The following is a 15852-nucleotide window of genomic DNA, read 5'->3' as shown; positions in this document are numbered from 1 at the left end:
GAATCAAAAGTAAAAATTAATTCATTAACTTCATCAAAATCTTTGAAATACCCTTTGTGAACACCGAAAGTAAAAAATTTAAAATATGAAATACCCTTTGAGTATGTTCCAGCTTTTCTTTAAAACTCGAACTGAGTTTCTCACCTTTCAATCAGTTCGGAAATCTGCATCTTCGTCCTTACAGAGGCGAGTTCCTAAACCTTGGCTACCACCACCAGCTGGGTGGTTAAAAGCAAATACTGATGGGGCTTTTGATCCTCATTCTAAGCGCGGGGGTCTGGGAGTTCTTTTTAGAGACCATGATGGTGTGGTGGTAGCAGGTAGGTGTTGGTTTATCCCTCGAACCTCCTCGGCGGAAGAGATGGAGGCTTTGGTTGGGCGCATGGCTTGTAGGCTAGCTACTGATCATGGCCTTTTCCCCGTTAGCTTTGAGTCGGATTGTTTGACTCTGGTGAATGCTACTAAGGACAGTGGTGGCAACCTCTCTGTTCTAGGTCTCATCATTGAAGACATTGTGGCCTCTTTGCAGGTTCTTCCTGGAGCTTCCTTCTCTCATGTCTATCGTGAATCCAACACAGCAGCTTATAAGCTTGCTAATCTAGCTTTACATTCTCATTTAGATGTTTCTTGGGTGGGTTCTATTCCTCCAAGTATTAAGGAGTTTGTACTCTCGAACTGTAATCGTTAATCTCTTTTGATTATTAAAGTTGACGTCCTTCCCTCAAAAAAAAAAAAAAAATCAATCTCATCTTCATTGCTCATAGTAGTTAACTTACTAATCTTTTGACATGGATTGGATAGATGAACATTGAAACTAAAAAGAAAAAATTAAACAAATAGAGGTAAATTAGATTATGATTTTATTAGGAAACTTTAATATATTTTAGTTTTTTTATTGATATAAATTAAATAAAAATTTTCGTTAAAGAAAAAATTTCTTTTTTAATTGGATATGTGATGGAAAGAAAAGTGGGTTAGATAAGTAAATTTAATAATTGAAATTAAAATATAGGGTGTAATGAGCAAGTAGGGTGAACAAAGAAAATGGTAGGGTGGGGCAATAGCCGCACCCATTGAAAATCATTAGTGACTAAAGATTCAAGAAAGAGAGTTTACTAAATATCTAACTGCTACACTGTGGGTTTCTTTGTTAATGACTTTGTTTGTCATGCCAATTGCTCCCCTCATGTGCACTCTTACACGCACACAATTTTCTCTCGTCTCTCAGCGTTTTGTTTTTCCTAATTCTCTCATCTACAAGAATATTAATCCTTGAAACAATGCGCGCTGCTGCACTGGAATTCAACACTTTTGCTACATATCTTATACACCACAAACTCTAAGCTCATCTTTTATCTATCTAAACTTTAATTGATACAAATAACTCATGAGTTGTAGGGCTGCTCTCTAGGTTTTCTCTTTAAGAGGAACAACCACTGCCTTTATATCTTGCTCCATCTGGTAGCGCGTCACCACGACGTCATCGTCAGACTGGCCTTCCTTGCCTCAGCGTTGCTCTTCCATCCCAACCGGGGTGGGAGGTGGGTGATGGGGGAGAATTAGCGCCTTGGCAAGACGGCTAGATCGTTTCCGATTTGGTTTGTCTCGGGTCTGTTGGTTGTGTTTCGTGAGATGATGGCGCAGGTGAGGCTATGCACGATAGGGGTTGCGTGGTGGAGGTGTTGTGGCCCATTGTGAGCCCCGGAAAAAAATGTGTTGAACTTATTGATGATCGTACGAGAAATTATTTCGCGATCTCGACAATTGTCAAAGTGTTCGAGAATATTTTCAGAAATTTTCATAAAGTGAAATCTTCAATTTAAGTGTTGGATAATAAAGTACACGACACGACGAGTTCGTGGGAATTTTTGGGGAATTTTCCCGATACCCGAGCTATTTATAGTCATTTTCCGAAGTTATGGGATTTTAGAAAATTACTTAGAAAATTTCCAGGTTATGCCATGGTATTTTTACTATTTTCAATATGGCATAATCATAGTTTTGCTTATTATGGGATCTGTATTTAAATAGAAAGCTAATTATGGTTCAAGTTTAATGTTGGGTGCCCTTAGTAATTTTCAGGGTGCACCTAATTGAAAAGGAAATTGTGTTGATTTGAGAAACATCTTGATATGGTTATGATTGGTGAAAAATCTAAAAGTGATAAATGATAAAATATTCGGTAATTGGGATAATTATCGAATTTGTGGTGATTGGTCAAACATTGGTCAACTTGGGTGAACCTTGGTCAACTCCTAGTCAAACCAGGAAGGGTTGGCTTTAAATATTTGTTCGACAGATTATTAATGTTAATTATGTCGGAATCTAGGACTCCAGTTACCCGAGGAACGAAAGGTTCGCGACTCTCGGAGTACGTGAGAGAAAGCATCAAAATCCAGGTAGGGGACTTGGGACTCATTCGGTTAGTTGTTTTCCGTTTTGAATTAAACGTTTATGCATATTTGAGTTGCATGGTTTGGTTATTGATGGCTTGAGAGTGAGTGGAACATAGCGATTCCTTGGGCTTCGATCCCCTAAACCTCCGGAGGGGCCGTATGGACGGAATGGTGTCTGACATCCTCTGAGGTGTGGCACTATTTCTAGGTGATATGGCGTAAGTGGACACTCTCACTACGCTTACCTGGTGATGATTTTATTTGAGGTAAGGCCGTGTAGTTGTTCCATGGGACTGGCCATCAGGTATTATGCATTTCTTTGAGTTTCGTGCATCCGATTTTGAGTCCGAAAGATATTTAAAGTTTGTCGTTCTTTTAAGAAATGGTTTAACTTTTTCATATTGGGATCCCAAATTATTATCTTATGTGTCGGTTTTCAAACCTAGTCGGGTGAAGCCCCTATTGAGTAGCGTGGACGAAAGCTCACCCCTACAACAGTGTGGTTGCAGGTACTGTGCACTAGGAACGGGATTGGAGCGGACGGAGCTGGGTGTGCATATTTCAATAGAAGTCAGGTTCTGAGTTTCAATCTTATTCCTGTTCCTTAAAATTATATTTTTGGAACTTGTCACAATTTGTTTGTTTTATGCTAAGTCCTTTATTCCTCGGTTGTTTGCAACGTTAAGTCCTGGACGAACATTTGAATTTAAAGTTTTAAAGTTTTCACCTCAATATTATTTTAAACGTTTTCGCTGTGCGGTTTACGAAAAATTATTTAATAAAATGCCTTGCGGGTTTCTGGAACGTAAATCGAACCTTCGGTTTATGTTTCGGGGTCTCACGGCACTGTGACGTGCTCAAGCTAGTGAGGTGCAGTTTGGGGCGTTACACCCATCATGGTCGTGTGATCGCTTTGGTTGGTTGGCTCTGTTTGGCTGCACGACGTGCTTTTGGTCTGAATAAAGCGCGGGACTTGCAGGCGATGGAGGTCGACAACGGTGGGCCCCCGGTTGGTGCAAACAGCCGCCAGGTGGATCTCGGTTTGGGTCGTGGTCAAGGGTGGAGTGCTGTGATGCTTTAGCTTCCATCTTGCTATGTCGGCTAAGGGCTGGGCCTACCTATTTTTGGCCCAGTCTGTTTAGACGTTTTTTGCTTCTTTTTTTTTTTTTAGGCTAGCATAGTTTAAGTTTTTTTTTATCATTGCTCTCTAGGGATGTCCCGTTTTGTAGGGCGCTTCTTAGGTACAATGAATAATATTAGGGTTAATTCTTGGTTTCGTTTCGGTCTTTTCCCTAATAGTGTCAGGTTACTAGTTACTTCTGCTGATGTTGGATAGTTTTTCATTTTAGGTAGCCCTATTCTTATGCTCCAATTCGGGTTCAGCTCAAGGGCTCTCTAAGGATGACTCAATCTTGTAGGAGCGCTTTCTTGGATGAGCGATTATATGTAATATTCTCTATATTCATCAATGGATTGACACCCACATTCTCTGAGGAAAAAAAAAAAAAAAACTTTAATTGATACTTGTTTCAGCTGCTTCTGACAACCAAAACTCAATTTATCAGAGCATGTCGTTGGTATAGGTGGCTGAATTGAAACGAACGAAGGATCTGCGGGTGCTTTAGTTTAATGCAATTTTGGTATCTGATGACTTTTGAACTCTGAGATAGGGACAACAGAATTTTCTTTAGGGTTTTGATTCTCATTTAGTTGATTGTTTGACGCTTTGTGATCACAGGAAATATATAATCAGAGCTTTTCCAATGTTAGTTTCTAGCTTCGGCTAAATATTTTCCCCAGTTGCTAGGTTCGTGGTTAACTTTGTGGTAAAGTTACATGAAGCTAATTTGCAACTTGGTGGTTAAGGTTTCATTAACTAAGGAATTATTATGTTTGATTGGTGATCGGAATATAGAGTAAAAGTAAGGAAGTAATATATTTTTCCCAGTTAAATCCATAATTTTAGTCATGTCTCCGAGGTGAGGGTAAAGACAGCCTCTGGTGTCCCTCTATACCACCCTAATAATTAACTCCCATGTAACCTAAAACATGCCAAGAAAAGGAATGACAAATTGTGACAAGCAATGAAACCTTATAATTCAGTTTTATAGAAATTGCTATTAATTAAAATATTGGCAAGCTTGCTATCCGAATAAATTTTTTTTTTTTAGAGAAAGAGATAATTTCATTAACTTATCCATGGCCAGAAGGCACGTACATCATATGCTGTCTTATACCAAATAAAACATAGATGGTCTAAGTTACCAAACACATGACAGGTAACCCTCACTGTTGAACAAAATAAGCACAACTTTTGACCTAGCCAATGAAGGCAAATCCAACACTACCTAAATCCTTGCTAGAGTAACCCTAATTGCCTAAAGACCTCAATTGATGTACAATTAGAGCAACTAAACTTAAATAGCAACAGACTTGAAGCTTCAACTGCTAGGTACCGAAAGGAAGCCTAGAGCTTACCTTTGCCCTTCTCTATAGGGCTAATCTCCTGAACAGTTTCAGTAGTAGGGTAAGTAAGACGCAAGGAAGTCCTACTCACCATCTTTTGAGGACGAGGATTCTTATTCTTACTCCCCAGAGGCCTGCCAACCTTCTTCTTCAGGATGCCTTGCTCACTTTCTTTGTCAGGTTCCACCAAACCCATAGCATCTGCTTGAAGAGTAATAGGCCTCGTCAACGGGCCGGGCCCATTCATAGCGGGCTTGGGCCGAGTCGGGCCGGACCTTACTATATTTTTAAATAATGGCGGGCCGGGCCTTGCAGACTTTTTTGGGACGGGCCTTGTGGGCTTTATTTAAATATTTAAAGACACTAATTTTTTTATAAATCTATATTTATATATCATACATTCCAAAGAGCAACCTCTATCAATTCAAAGAAAATGGAAAAACCGACCGTTGGATGTGATTATTACAATAAATTATGCGTGCGGTTAAAAATTTAGTCAATTTCACCATAGTTTTGAACCCGATCGGATTGGTCAACCGTAGTCATTTGTATGTTTTCTTGGTTGACCGATGGCGTGACGACCGCGAAAAGTGCTTATTTTTTTACATCACGTTTGTGAATATTTCATCGATGGATGTGTGTGGACATAAGATAAAAATTTCAATTTTAATTACAAATACGTTGGTCTATACCAATTTGCCTCCTAAAGTTGTATAACTTATACATTGCATTTAAATTGTTGAGGTTCATTTTAAAGCAAACATAAAGTGGAAAATGAATTTGGAGAAACCAACCGTTCGATGGAGAGATTGTAATGTTTTATGGTGGTTGTAAAAATTTCAGCCAATTTGGTTCTCGTTTCGAATTCGATCAATTAGGTCAAATTTAGTTACTCTTATAAACCTATATTTATATATCATACACTCTAAAGAGCAACCTCTATCAATTCAAAGAAAATGAAAAAACCAACAATTGGATATGATAAATTATGAGTGTGGTAAAAAATTTAGCCAATTTCACCATATTTTCGAATTCGATCGAATTGGTCAACCGTCGTCACTTGTATGTCTTCTTAGTTGACCGATGGCATGACGACCGCGAAACGCGCTTATTTTTTCACATCACGTCTGTAAATATTCCATTGATCGATGTGCGTGAACATGAGATAAAAACTTCAATTTTAATTACAAAGACGTTGGCCTATACCAATGTGCCTCCTAAAGTTGTATTGACTTATACATTGCATTTAAATTGTTGAGGTTCATTCGAAAAATTCCATCGATGGAAAATGAATTCGGATAAACCAACCGCTCGATGGAGAGATTGTAATGTTTTATGGTGGTTGTAGAAAATCCAGCCAATTTGGTTCTCGTTTCTAATTCGATCAGCTAGGTCAAACTTAGTTACTCTTATAAACTTATATTTATATATCATACACTCCAAAGGGAAATCTCTATCAATTCAAATAAAATGGAAAAACTGACCGTTGGATGAGATTATTATAATAAATTATCGGTGTGGTAAAAATTTTAGCTAATTTCACCATATTTTCGAATCCGATCGAATCGGTCAATCGATCGAATTAGTGGAACTTTTTAAGAAATCTATGAAATTTAAAAGTCTAGGTGTATTCAATATAGACTTTCAGCAGTCCATGAAAGTCTTGGGGTATTCGATTAGGATTTTTAAAGACTATGAATTCCACCAAAATCTAGGGATATTCAATTAGGACTTTTAAAAATGAATAAAAGCTCAGAGGTATTCAAAATTTCATTCATATTTATGGAATTAGAAAATCAAGGATAATCATGGACTTTGTAGTGTTAACTATACATACCAAATTCCAATAATTTTCTAGCCACCAGACCAAAGATTTGCAAAAGTCTATCAAAGATTTTTTTTTTTTCATCTATCAAAGTTTTCTCTCTGCTCGCAAAGAGGTTGGTTATCTATCATCTCTATTTCTTGTTTATTCTTATCTTTTCTCTAATTTTTCATGATATCAATATTTTTTGATACCCTACACGTTCATTGTAGTTGTTGAATGTGATTTTTTTTTGTTCAATTGTGATACTTAGAACCCTAATAGCAATAAAAAATGATTTATGAAACCCTAAGACCCAAATATTGTGGTCTACCCAAATATTGATCAAGACATTGATCAATATTTTTATGAAATATGTTAATAGGTGAAAACAAAATTGATGAGAATAATTAACCATAAGCATCAAGTGATCTATATTGTATCTTTAAGTTGATTGGGAGATTAGAAATGAGAACAAACTAATTAGACAGAGTAATAATCATTCATTTGAGTCAAGTTCTACTAGAAGATACTTGACTATTGAAGAGGCAACGAGTTATTATCTTGCTTTGCATTTGGATTGCATTATTGACTTGATAGACATTTACGCAAGCGTACGTATCATTGTCAAGATAGGGAAATATTATGCCCAAAGTTATCGTACCACGGGGATTAGTGGCTAACCCACAATCCTTGGGTCATCGGAAATAAAGACACTTAGCAAACAAAAGAAAAAGAAAAAGAAAATAAATAAAAATGCTACTCTAAGGCACCAAGCCTTAGCAATGCTCGGCTTTGGTTTGCACCGAAGCCTAATCAACGCTATGAGCCTAGTGATGGTTATTTACAATGAGTCGGAAATTGTCACCGAAAATAGTAATTTGAATTTCTAATAACTAAAGTGCAAGAATTTAAATAGAAACTTTAATTAACAACTAAATTAAATAAAGGAAAGAAAAGTAAGAAATGATATAAATATGGGATTGGTAGTTAGGGATGATTCCTAACCCTAATTCAATGCTCTAGATGCTAATTTGATTTACGTGCAATTTATTAAAGATGGTAGAAGCCGTACCCAAGGCTTTTCAAGGCTCAAGGGCCGAAATTCCCTTTCATGGTATTCCTACTCCGGTTCAAGGGCCGTAGGAACTCACTTGACATGAATTAGAGCCGGTTCAAGGGTCACTAATTCACATCAAGAGGCTTAGAGATTAAGGAATGAGGCAACTAAGCTCACAATAACCGCGATCAAGCTAATCATGTAGTGAACCATGCTTGTATTTCCCACGATTATTAAATCGGGATTCTAGCTCTAAAATCTAAAGATGTCGTCCACTAAATTTTAATCTAGACATATTAAAACACATACCCAAGAGTTGACAATTCCTAAGCATGCATTCTAATCAATTATCACAAAACACAAGCATCCAATAATTAACAAATTTCATATATAAATTAAATTAAGCATCTATTACATCAAATTTGGGCAAGGGCACACAACCCTAACCCCCAATAAAGAAATTACTCACTACCCATAATTAAATTAACATCAACAAACACCAACAAAGAGGAAAAGATGAAAAGAAGTGAGAAGTAACAAAAAACAAGTCACAATTGCTATGAAGCAATTATGACAAGCCTTGATTTATAGCTCCCAACTTTTACCCAATCTTCAAATCTTGATGATGTTGAAGTCCTTTGATGCTTAGAATGGAAAACGTAAGGGGAGGGAATGAAGAGAATACTCACAAATACTCACAAAAATTAATGAAGAGAATGGAAAACGTAAGGGGAGGAGAGAGAGGGCAGCAGCCCAGCCCTCCCCCTTTGAGAATGGTGAGTGCGGCGTCTGTGTTGATGTTAGAGAGAGAGTGAAGGGATGATTATATATGGTGCTGCAGTCTGAGGGTTAAATAGGCACGTGAGGGAAAGCATGTGAGGTGAGAGTCATCTTTGCCAAGAAGGGTTGCTACGTGTCAACAACGGAGTGGCTGCATCCATTGATTAATTGAACCATAATTAAGTTGCTGCGCTGCTGCACGTGCACGGCTTCTACCGCAGCTTAATAATTAAGCTAATTTAATCAAGTGATCAAATAACTTAATCAAGTGATTAATTAACTTAATTAACCTAAGCTGCATTATTTATTATTGTTTTCTTTTTTTCTCTTCTTCTTGAAATTCCGCACAAATTATTGGAGGCAATTGGATGCCGCTCCTTCACGCCATCGATTACGGTTGACTCGGTGTTGACTTTTGGTCCTTTTGTCGGAAACTCCAATTTTCTCCAATTTCGCACCATTTTCTTTCGTTTTCGTAACTCCGCTTATTTTCTACAAAATAAATAAAAGTGGATTAATTACATAATAATTGACATGAGAATTAGCTTAATTCTAGTGTTTTAGATATAATTACACGTATATAAATGCGTATAATCAATTAGTTGTGTTTGTTAGCACTATATGACGATCATTGATAATTAGTTTATGTTAAAATGTTAATTAGTTGAACCATATAATCAGTTAGTTAGCTAATTAATCCTTAGTCGGTTAATTAGTCTGTTAAGCATGCATGGTTTGTTATGTGGTGACATCTATCATTGCTTTACACGTGTTGTTCATCTGTGTACTTAACTCACTACTATAAATACTTGTAATCCTTGAGTCTTCAATATAATCAGAATACATTGGATTCCTTTATATCTTTTCTCTCTACTTTTACTGTTACTTTATCTTTCTTCTTCTTCTGCTATCATGGTATCAAGAGCCCAGGCTGCGACCTTGGAGCACTGAAAATCCAAAGTTTCATATGCAAATCTATGAGATCTTCGTCTATTCTTCGTTGATTGTTGTTCTGCAACTCAGATAAGTCTTCGTGGATTTCTCAGAGGTCAAAATCTTTTTGGATTTGTGGATGGCTCTACTCCATGTCCACCTCAGTTTGCGTCACTCACTGGTGACTCCACAACTGCTCCCTCAGCTGATTACATAGCATGGAAGACACAGGATCAGAGTATAGTCAATATGATTGGTCAAACTCTTAGTGCTGTTGCCATGAATTGTGCTGTGGGAAGCAAATCCGCTCAAGACTTATGGCAGAGGCATTTTGTTGAAATTCGCTGATGCTAACAAGCAAAATATCTTACAGTTGAAATCTAACATGCAGAATGTAAAGAAAGGCTCAGATGATATTGAGACATACCTTGATAAGATAAAGGTAGCAAAAGATGCTCTTGAAACTGTTGGTGTGGTTATTGATGATGAAGATATTGTAGTAACTGTGCTTAATGGTCTTCCATCAGAGTTTGCAGCTATTAAAACTGTTATAAGAGCTCAATTCACCTGTGCACCTTTGAGTCAACTTAAGACTCTTCTTAAAGCTACAAAAATGGACATTAGCAATGAAGTTCCTGGCATTCAGAGTCTACTCACTGCTATGCTTGCAAACTGCAATCTTAATGCCCTTAATGCTCAAGCTGCTCCCATATCTGCTGTTCCAACATCATGCACCAACTCTACAACTCCTATTTCCCAATCTCATACATCTATGCAGCTTCTAGTCACAACTCCTATCATGCAAGCTCAGACTCAATTACCTTTGCAGAATTCAACTGTCCAATCTTCTGTGCCCAATGCTGCTTCTACAAGTTACACTACTAAGAGTTTACCATCTCCTGCTCCTGCTATTCCACCTGGATTTTCATCTCCAAACATGCCTGCCTATCCACTATCCACACAGACTCCTTATGTTCCAATTCTTGCCATGCCTTATGGCTTAACATCAATCCCTTCATTTCCAATGTTCAGTCCACCTCCTGCATTTGTTGGTTTTTATGCTGGTCGAGGTAATGGCAGGCCTAATAACAATGATGGCAGAGGCAATGGTAACAACTTTGGTGGAAGGGGGAATTCCCAAAATGGAGCTTTTAATCAGAATGGTGGATTCAGGAACACTGTTAATACTGGCAACTCTATCACCTGTCAGTGGTGTAACAAGGTTGGTCATAGTGCCAAAACATGCAGGTCTCTTCCAAATAATCAACAAGGCAACAATGGGGTGAATCAAGGAGGATGTCAATACTGTGGTAAACCTGGTCATACTGCAGACAAATGCTACTTCATCATTGGATTTCCTCGACAACAAAATGATTATGACAATGAAAATGCCACTGCCACTGCAATGCTTGCTGCTACCAATCTTGCACCACAATATTGGCTTGCTGACACAGGAGCAACCAACCACATGATCAATAATTTGCAGCTCCTAAACAACATAACTTCCTATCCAACTAATGATGGTGTGCAGATTGGTAATGGTAAACAGCTTCATATTACCCACACTGGTGATGCAATGCTTGGTTCTTTTAAACTTAATAATGTTCTACTAATCCCTGAACTTGCTGCTCACTTACTTTCCATTTATCAACTTTGCAAGCAGAACAACTGTTCTGTTTGGTTTGATGAATTTATGTGTATCATACAGGACAAGGTGCAGGGCAAAATTTTGTATCAGGGACTGAGTAAGCAAGGGTTATATCCTATACCATTTGATCTGCCTTCAGTCATTACATCTACAGTATCATCTACACAAACAGCTCCTAGCATTTCTCATCTCCAGAATAAGGTTCCAACTGCCTTTCATCATTCAGCTTATCTTGGTCAAAAAATCAAGAATTCATTATGGCATCAGAGGTTTGGCCACCCCACCAATGATGTGATCAAAGTCATGCTTGAGAAAAATAGTATAGCATATTCTGTTGATAATGATAGTGTAGTCTGTGAACCATGTTTGGTAGGTAAGTTCCCCAAACTTCCATTTCCTAGTTCACAATCTAGAAGCAGTATACCCTTTGAACTTGTACATTCAGATGTTTGGGGCCCTGCTCCTCATCTCTCTCTAGATGGATATATATATATATATATATATATATATATATATATATATATATATATATATATATATATATATATATATATATTTCATTTTGTTCATTGATGATTGTACCAGATTCACTTGGTTGTATCCAATGAAAAATAAGAATGAAGTGTTTGATTACTTCAAATCCTTGTGTGCAATTGTGAGTACTCAATTTAATGCATATGTAAAAACTTTTAGAAGTGATGGTGGTGGTGAATACATCAATAACAAGTTCAAAGACTTTCTAGCACAAAAGGCAATTCATCATCAAATTTCTTGTCCTTATACTCCTGAGCAGAATGGTGTATCAGAGAGGAAAAATAGACACATTAGAGAAACTGCTGTTACTCTTCTTCAACATGCATCTCTTCCCAATCAGTTTTGGTTCCATGCTTGTGCTACTGCAGCCTTCTTAATAAACAGGATGCCTACTTCTGTACTTCATATGAAATCTCCCTATGAGTTGTTGTATCAATCTGTGCCAAATGTTGAAATGCTTCGGGTTTTTGGCTGCACTTGCTATCCACTCATGACTCTTTACAGATCAAACAAGCTTCAACCAAAGACAATCAAGTGTTTATTCATTGGATTTGCAGCAGGATACAAGGGTTATGTGTGCTACAGTCCATGTCTCAAGAAATACATTGTGTCAAGGCATGTATTCTTTGAAGAAAACTCATTCCCTTATGCTGTATGCAATGCTCAAGTCCAGACTGGAAAGAATGAGAATGTGACTGCTTCAAAATCTACTCATGTTCAGTCTGCTCAAGTTCACTCTCAGGTTCCTACTAGTATCACTTGCTTAACTCAAACTCAGTCCCACACTCAACATGACTTGCCTGCACCTGTCATCCCTTCATCACCAACAACACCACTTGAACATACAGCTGATACTGTTATTCACTTTGCTGAGAATAATGGTGCATTATCCTTATCTACTGTGCCTGGTAATGGTCACATTTCTATGGTTCTCAACTGTGATTCCAACTCTAATCCATCTGCACAAGTATCTGAATCCAACATCCTACATCCCATTGAAGGCATCTCTCCCCCTGTACTTAATTCTCACTCTATGCTTACACGAAGTAAGAGAGGTATCCAGAAAAAGAAATGCTTTTGTGCTCTTCTATCTCAACTTAGCCTAGATCCTAGTGCTACTGAACCTCAAAACTACAAAGATGCCCTCAAAGTTCCTGAATGGAAAAAGGCTATGGAGGAAGAATACAATGCACTCATGCAACAACAAACTCGGTCACTTGTTCCCTTACCTGCTAAGAAAAATCTTGTCTCCTGCAAGTGGCTATTCAAGGTCAAAAGACATGCTGATGGTTCAATTGCTCGGCATAAGGCCAGGCTTGTGGCTCGTGGCTTTAGTCAGGAATATGGAGTTGATTATGATGAAACTTTCTCTCCTGTTGTTAGACATACTACAGTTCGACTTATTCTTTGTCTTGCTGCACATAATAACTGGAAACTACATCAAATGGATGTCAAGAATGCCTTTCTGCATGGTTTACTGAGTGAAGAAGTCTACATGACTCAACCTGGTGGCTTTGTGGATTCAACTGCTCCCAAATTTGTCTGTAAGCTTCACAAGTCTCTTTATGGCCTGAAGCAAGCTCCTAGGGCCTGGAATGAAAGATTCACCAATTTTCTACCTATAATTGGTTTCACTGCTTCATATGCTGATCCAAGCCTCTTTATTAATCACTGCAGCACATGTTATGTGTTTTTATTACTTTATGTGGATGATATCATCATCACTGGTAATTGTGAGTCTCTCATTACTGCTGTCAAGATTGCACTCCAAAGTGAATTTGATATGAAAGACTTGGGAAAATTACATTTCTTTCTTGGCTTGGAAATCGAGTACCTGCCGACTGGCTTATTTGTCACACAGAGAAAGTATGCTAAAGACTTGCTCCATAAATCTGGTCTTGATGATTGTCAAGTTCACTCTACACCATGCAGATCAGGTCTCAAACTATTAAAGGATGCTGGTACTCCCTTGCACTCACATGATGTTACTCAGTTTCGAAGTCTTGTTGGTTGCTTGCAGTACCTCACATTCACAAGGCCAGACATTACATATGCAGTCAATTCTGTGTGTCAATTCTTGCATTGTCCCACATATGTGCATCTCCTTGCAGCCAGAAGGATACTTCGTTATGTCAAGCATACTTTAACTCAAGGCATTTTCTTCAGGACGGGTGCTAATCATCCTAGCTTACCTCATCTTAATGCTTATTGTGATGCTGATTGGGCTGGTGATCCCAATGACAGAAAATCAACCACCGGGTTTGTCATTCTTCTTCATGGCACTCCCATTTCTTGGTGTAGCAAAAAGCAAACCGCTGTCTCCCGATCATCTACAGAGGCTGAATACAGAAGCATGGCTGACACGACTTCAGAGATCGTATGGCTTTTGCATATGTTTGATGATCTTCATGTTGTTCTTGTTGATGTCCCAGTCCTACATTGTGACAATATATCTGCCCTAGCCTTGGCCACCAATCCAGTATATCATTCGAAACTCAAGCATATTGAAGTTGATGTTCACTTCACTAGAAATCATGTCAAGGCTGGTTCTCTCAAGCTTCAATTTGTCACATCCAAAGAGCAAATTGCTGATCTGTTTACTAAAGACCTTTGTGCTCCTCAACATTCTTATCTGTGTTCCAGCTTGATGTTGCTCACTCCCCATCAAGCTGAGGAGGGGTGTTAGCACTATATGACGATCATTGATAATTAGTTTATGTTAAAATGTTAATTAGTTGAACCATATAATCAGTTAGTTAGCTAATTAGTCCTTAGTCGGTTAATTAGTCTGTTAAGCATGCATGGTTTGTTATGTGGTGACAGCTATCATTGCTTTACACGTGTTGTTCATCTGTGTACTTAACTCACTACTATAAATACTTGTAATCCTTGAGTCTTCAATATAATCAGAATACATTGGATTCTTTTATATCATTTCTCTCTACCTTTACTGTTACTTTCTCTTTCTTCTTCTTCTGCTATCAGTGTTCTTTGTTTTTTATTTTTATTTACTAGAAAATTTATAGAAGTCATTCATTATTGGGGGGCAATAATATGATTACTGGGTATTATTGGGGGGTAATAAAATCAGATACCGGAATCCGGTCACCAGTCCGGTAGCCGGATTCGGGATTCCGGTGACCGGTTGCAGGAGTCCGCGGCCGGCCACTGGTCACCGGAGTCCGGCAAGGTCTCCGATGACTTCTCTCTCTAAGTGACAAAGAAGGAGAGGGCAAAATTGTCTCAAAAAAAAAACTTAATTGGGTATTAGGGAAATGATCTCTTAGAGTGTTTGGATAAGTAGGCAATCTCTTAGAGTGTTTGGGTAAGTGGGGTTAATTAACCCCAAAATTGGGTAAATGATCATTTCCCCTTCATAATAAAGTATATAGATTTTCAAGAATCAATAAAAATCCTGTTGCTAAAATCAATGGTTTTAAGAAATCAATAACAGTCTATTAAATCAATGGTTTTAAGAAATCAATAACAGTCTATTAACTTTTTAAAGAGTCTGTGGACTTTTAAAAAAGTCTGTCAATTAAAAAAAGTCTACACAAATTCAAATACAATACACCCCCCGTAGAATATATATGCACATATTCTATATAGAAGTACGAGAACGTCCAATTTCATCATAAGACAAATTACAACAAATTCACACTCACACAAAGAGACACACACACATATAATGATGATGTGGCACACTGAAGATTTCCAAATATATGTGATGGGCCTTCTAGACATAAACTTGCAAAAGATGTTGCAGATTCCCGTCCAAGCTGAACTGCCTTCACTTAAATTACCATAACTCCTTCTAGAAAAGTCGGAATCGCAAACCGTAAAATTCTTCAGAAACTACACACATGGGGCTTTCCGTGCATATATGGTACAGCTTCTAATTCTATCATAGCAGTTTTCAATAATTCAGCGAAGTTCGGTTCTAGACATGAACTTGTAAAAGATGTTGCAGATTCCCGTCCAAGCAGAACTGCCTTCACTTAAATTTCCATAACTCCTTCTACAAAAGTCGGAATCGCAAACCGTAAAATTTCTCAGAAACTAGACACATGGGGCTTTCCGTGCATATAAGGTACAGCTCTTAATTTTATCCGAGCAGTTCCCAGTAATTCAGGGAAGTTAGGTGTTCTGCACAACAGTTTCTGTGTTGCAGATTCTCATTCAAGCTGAACTGCCTTCACTTAAATTTTCATAACTCCTTCTATAAAAGTCG

This window comes from Rosa rugosa, chromosome 1, assembly GCF_958449725.1.
Source record: "Rosa rugosa chromosome 1, drRosRugo1.1, whole genome shotgun sequence".
NCBI classification, from domain to species: Eukaryota; Viridiplantae; Streptophyta; class Magnoliopsida; order Rosales; family Rosaceae; genus Rosa; species Rosa rugosa.
This window is presented reverse-complemented; position numbering follows the sequence as displayed.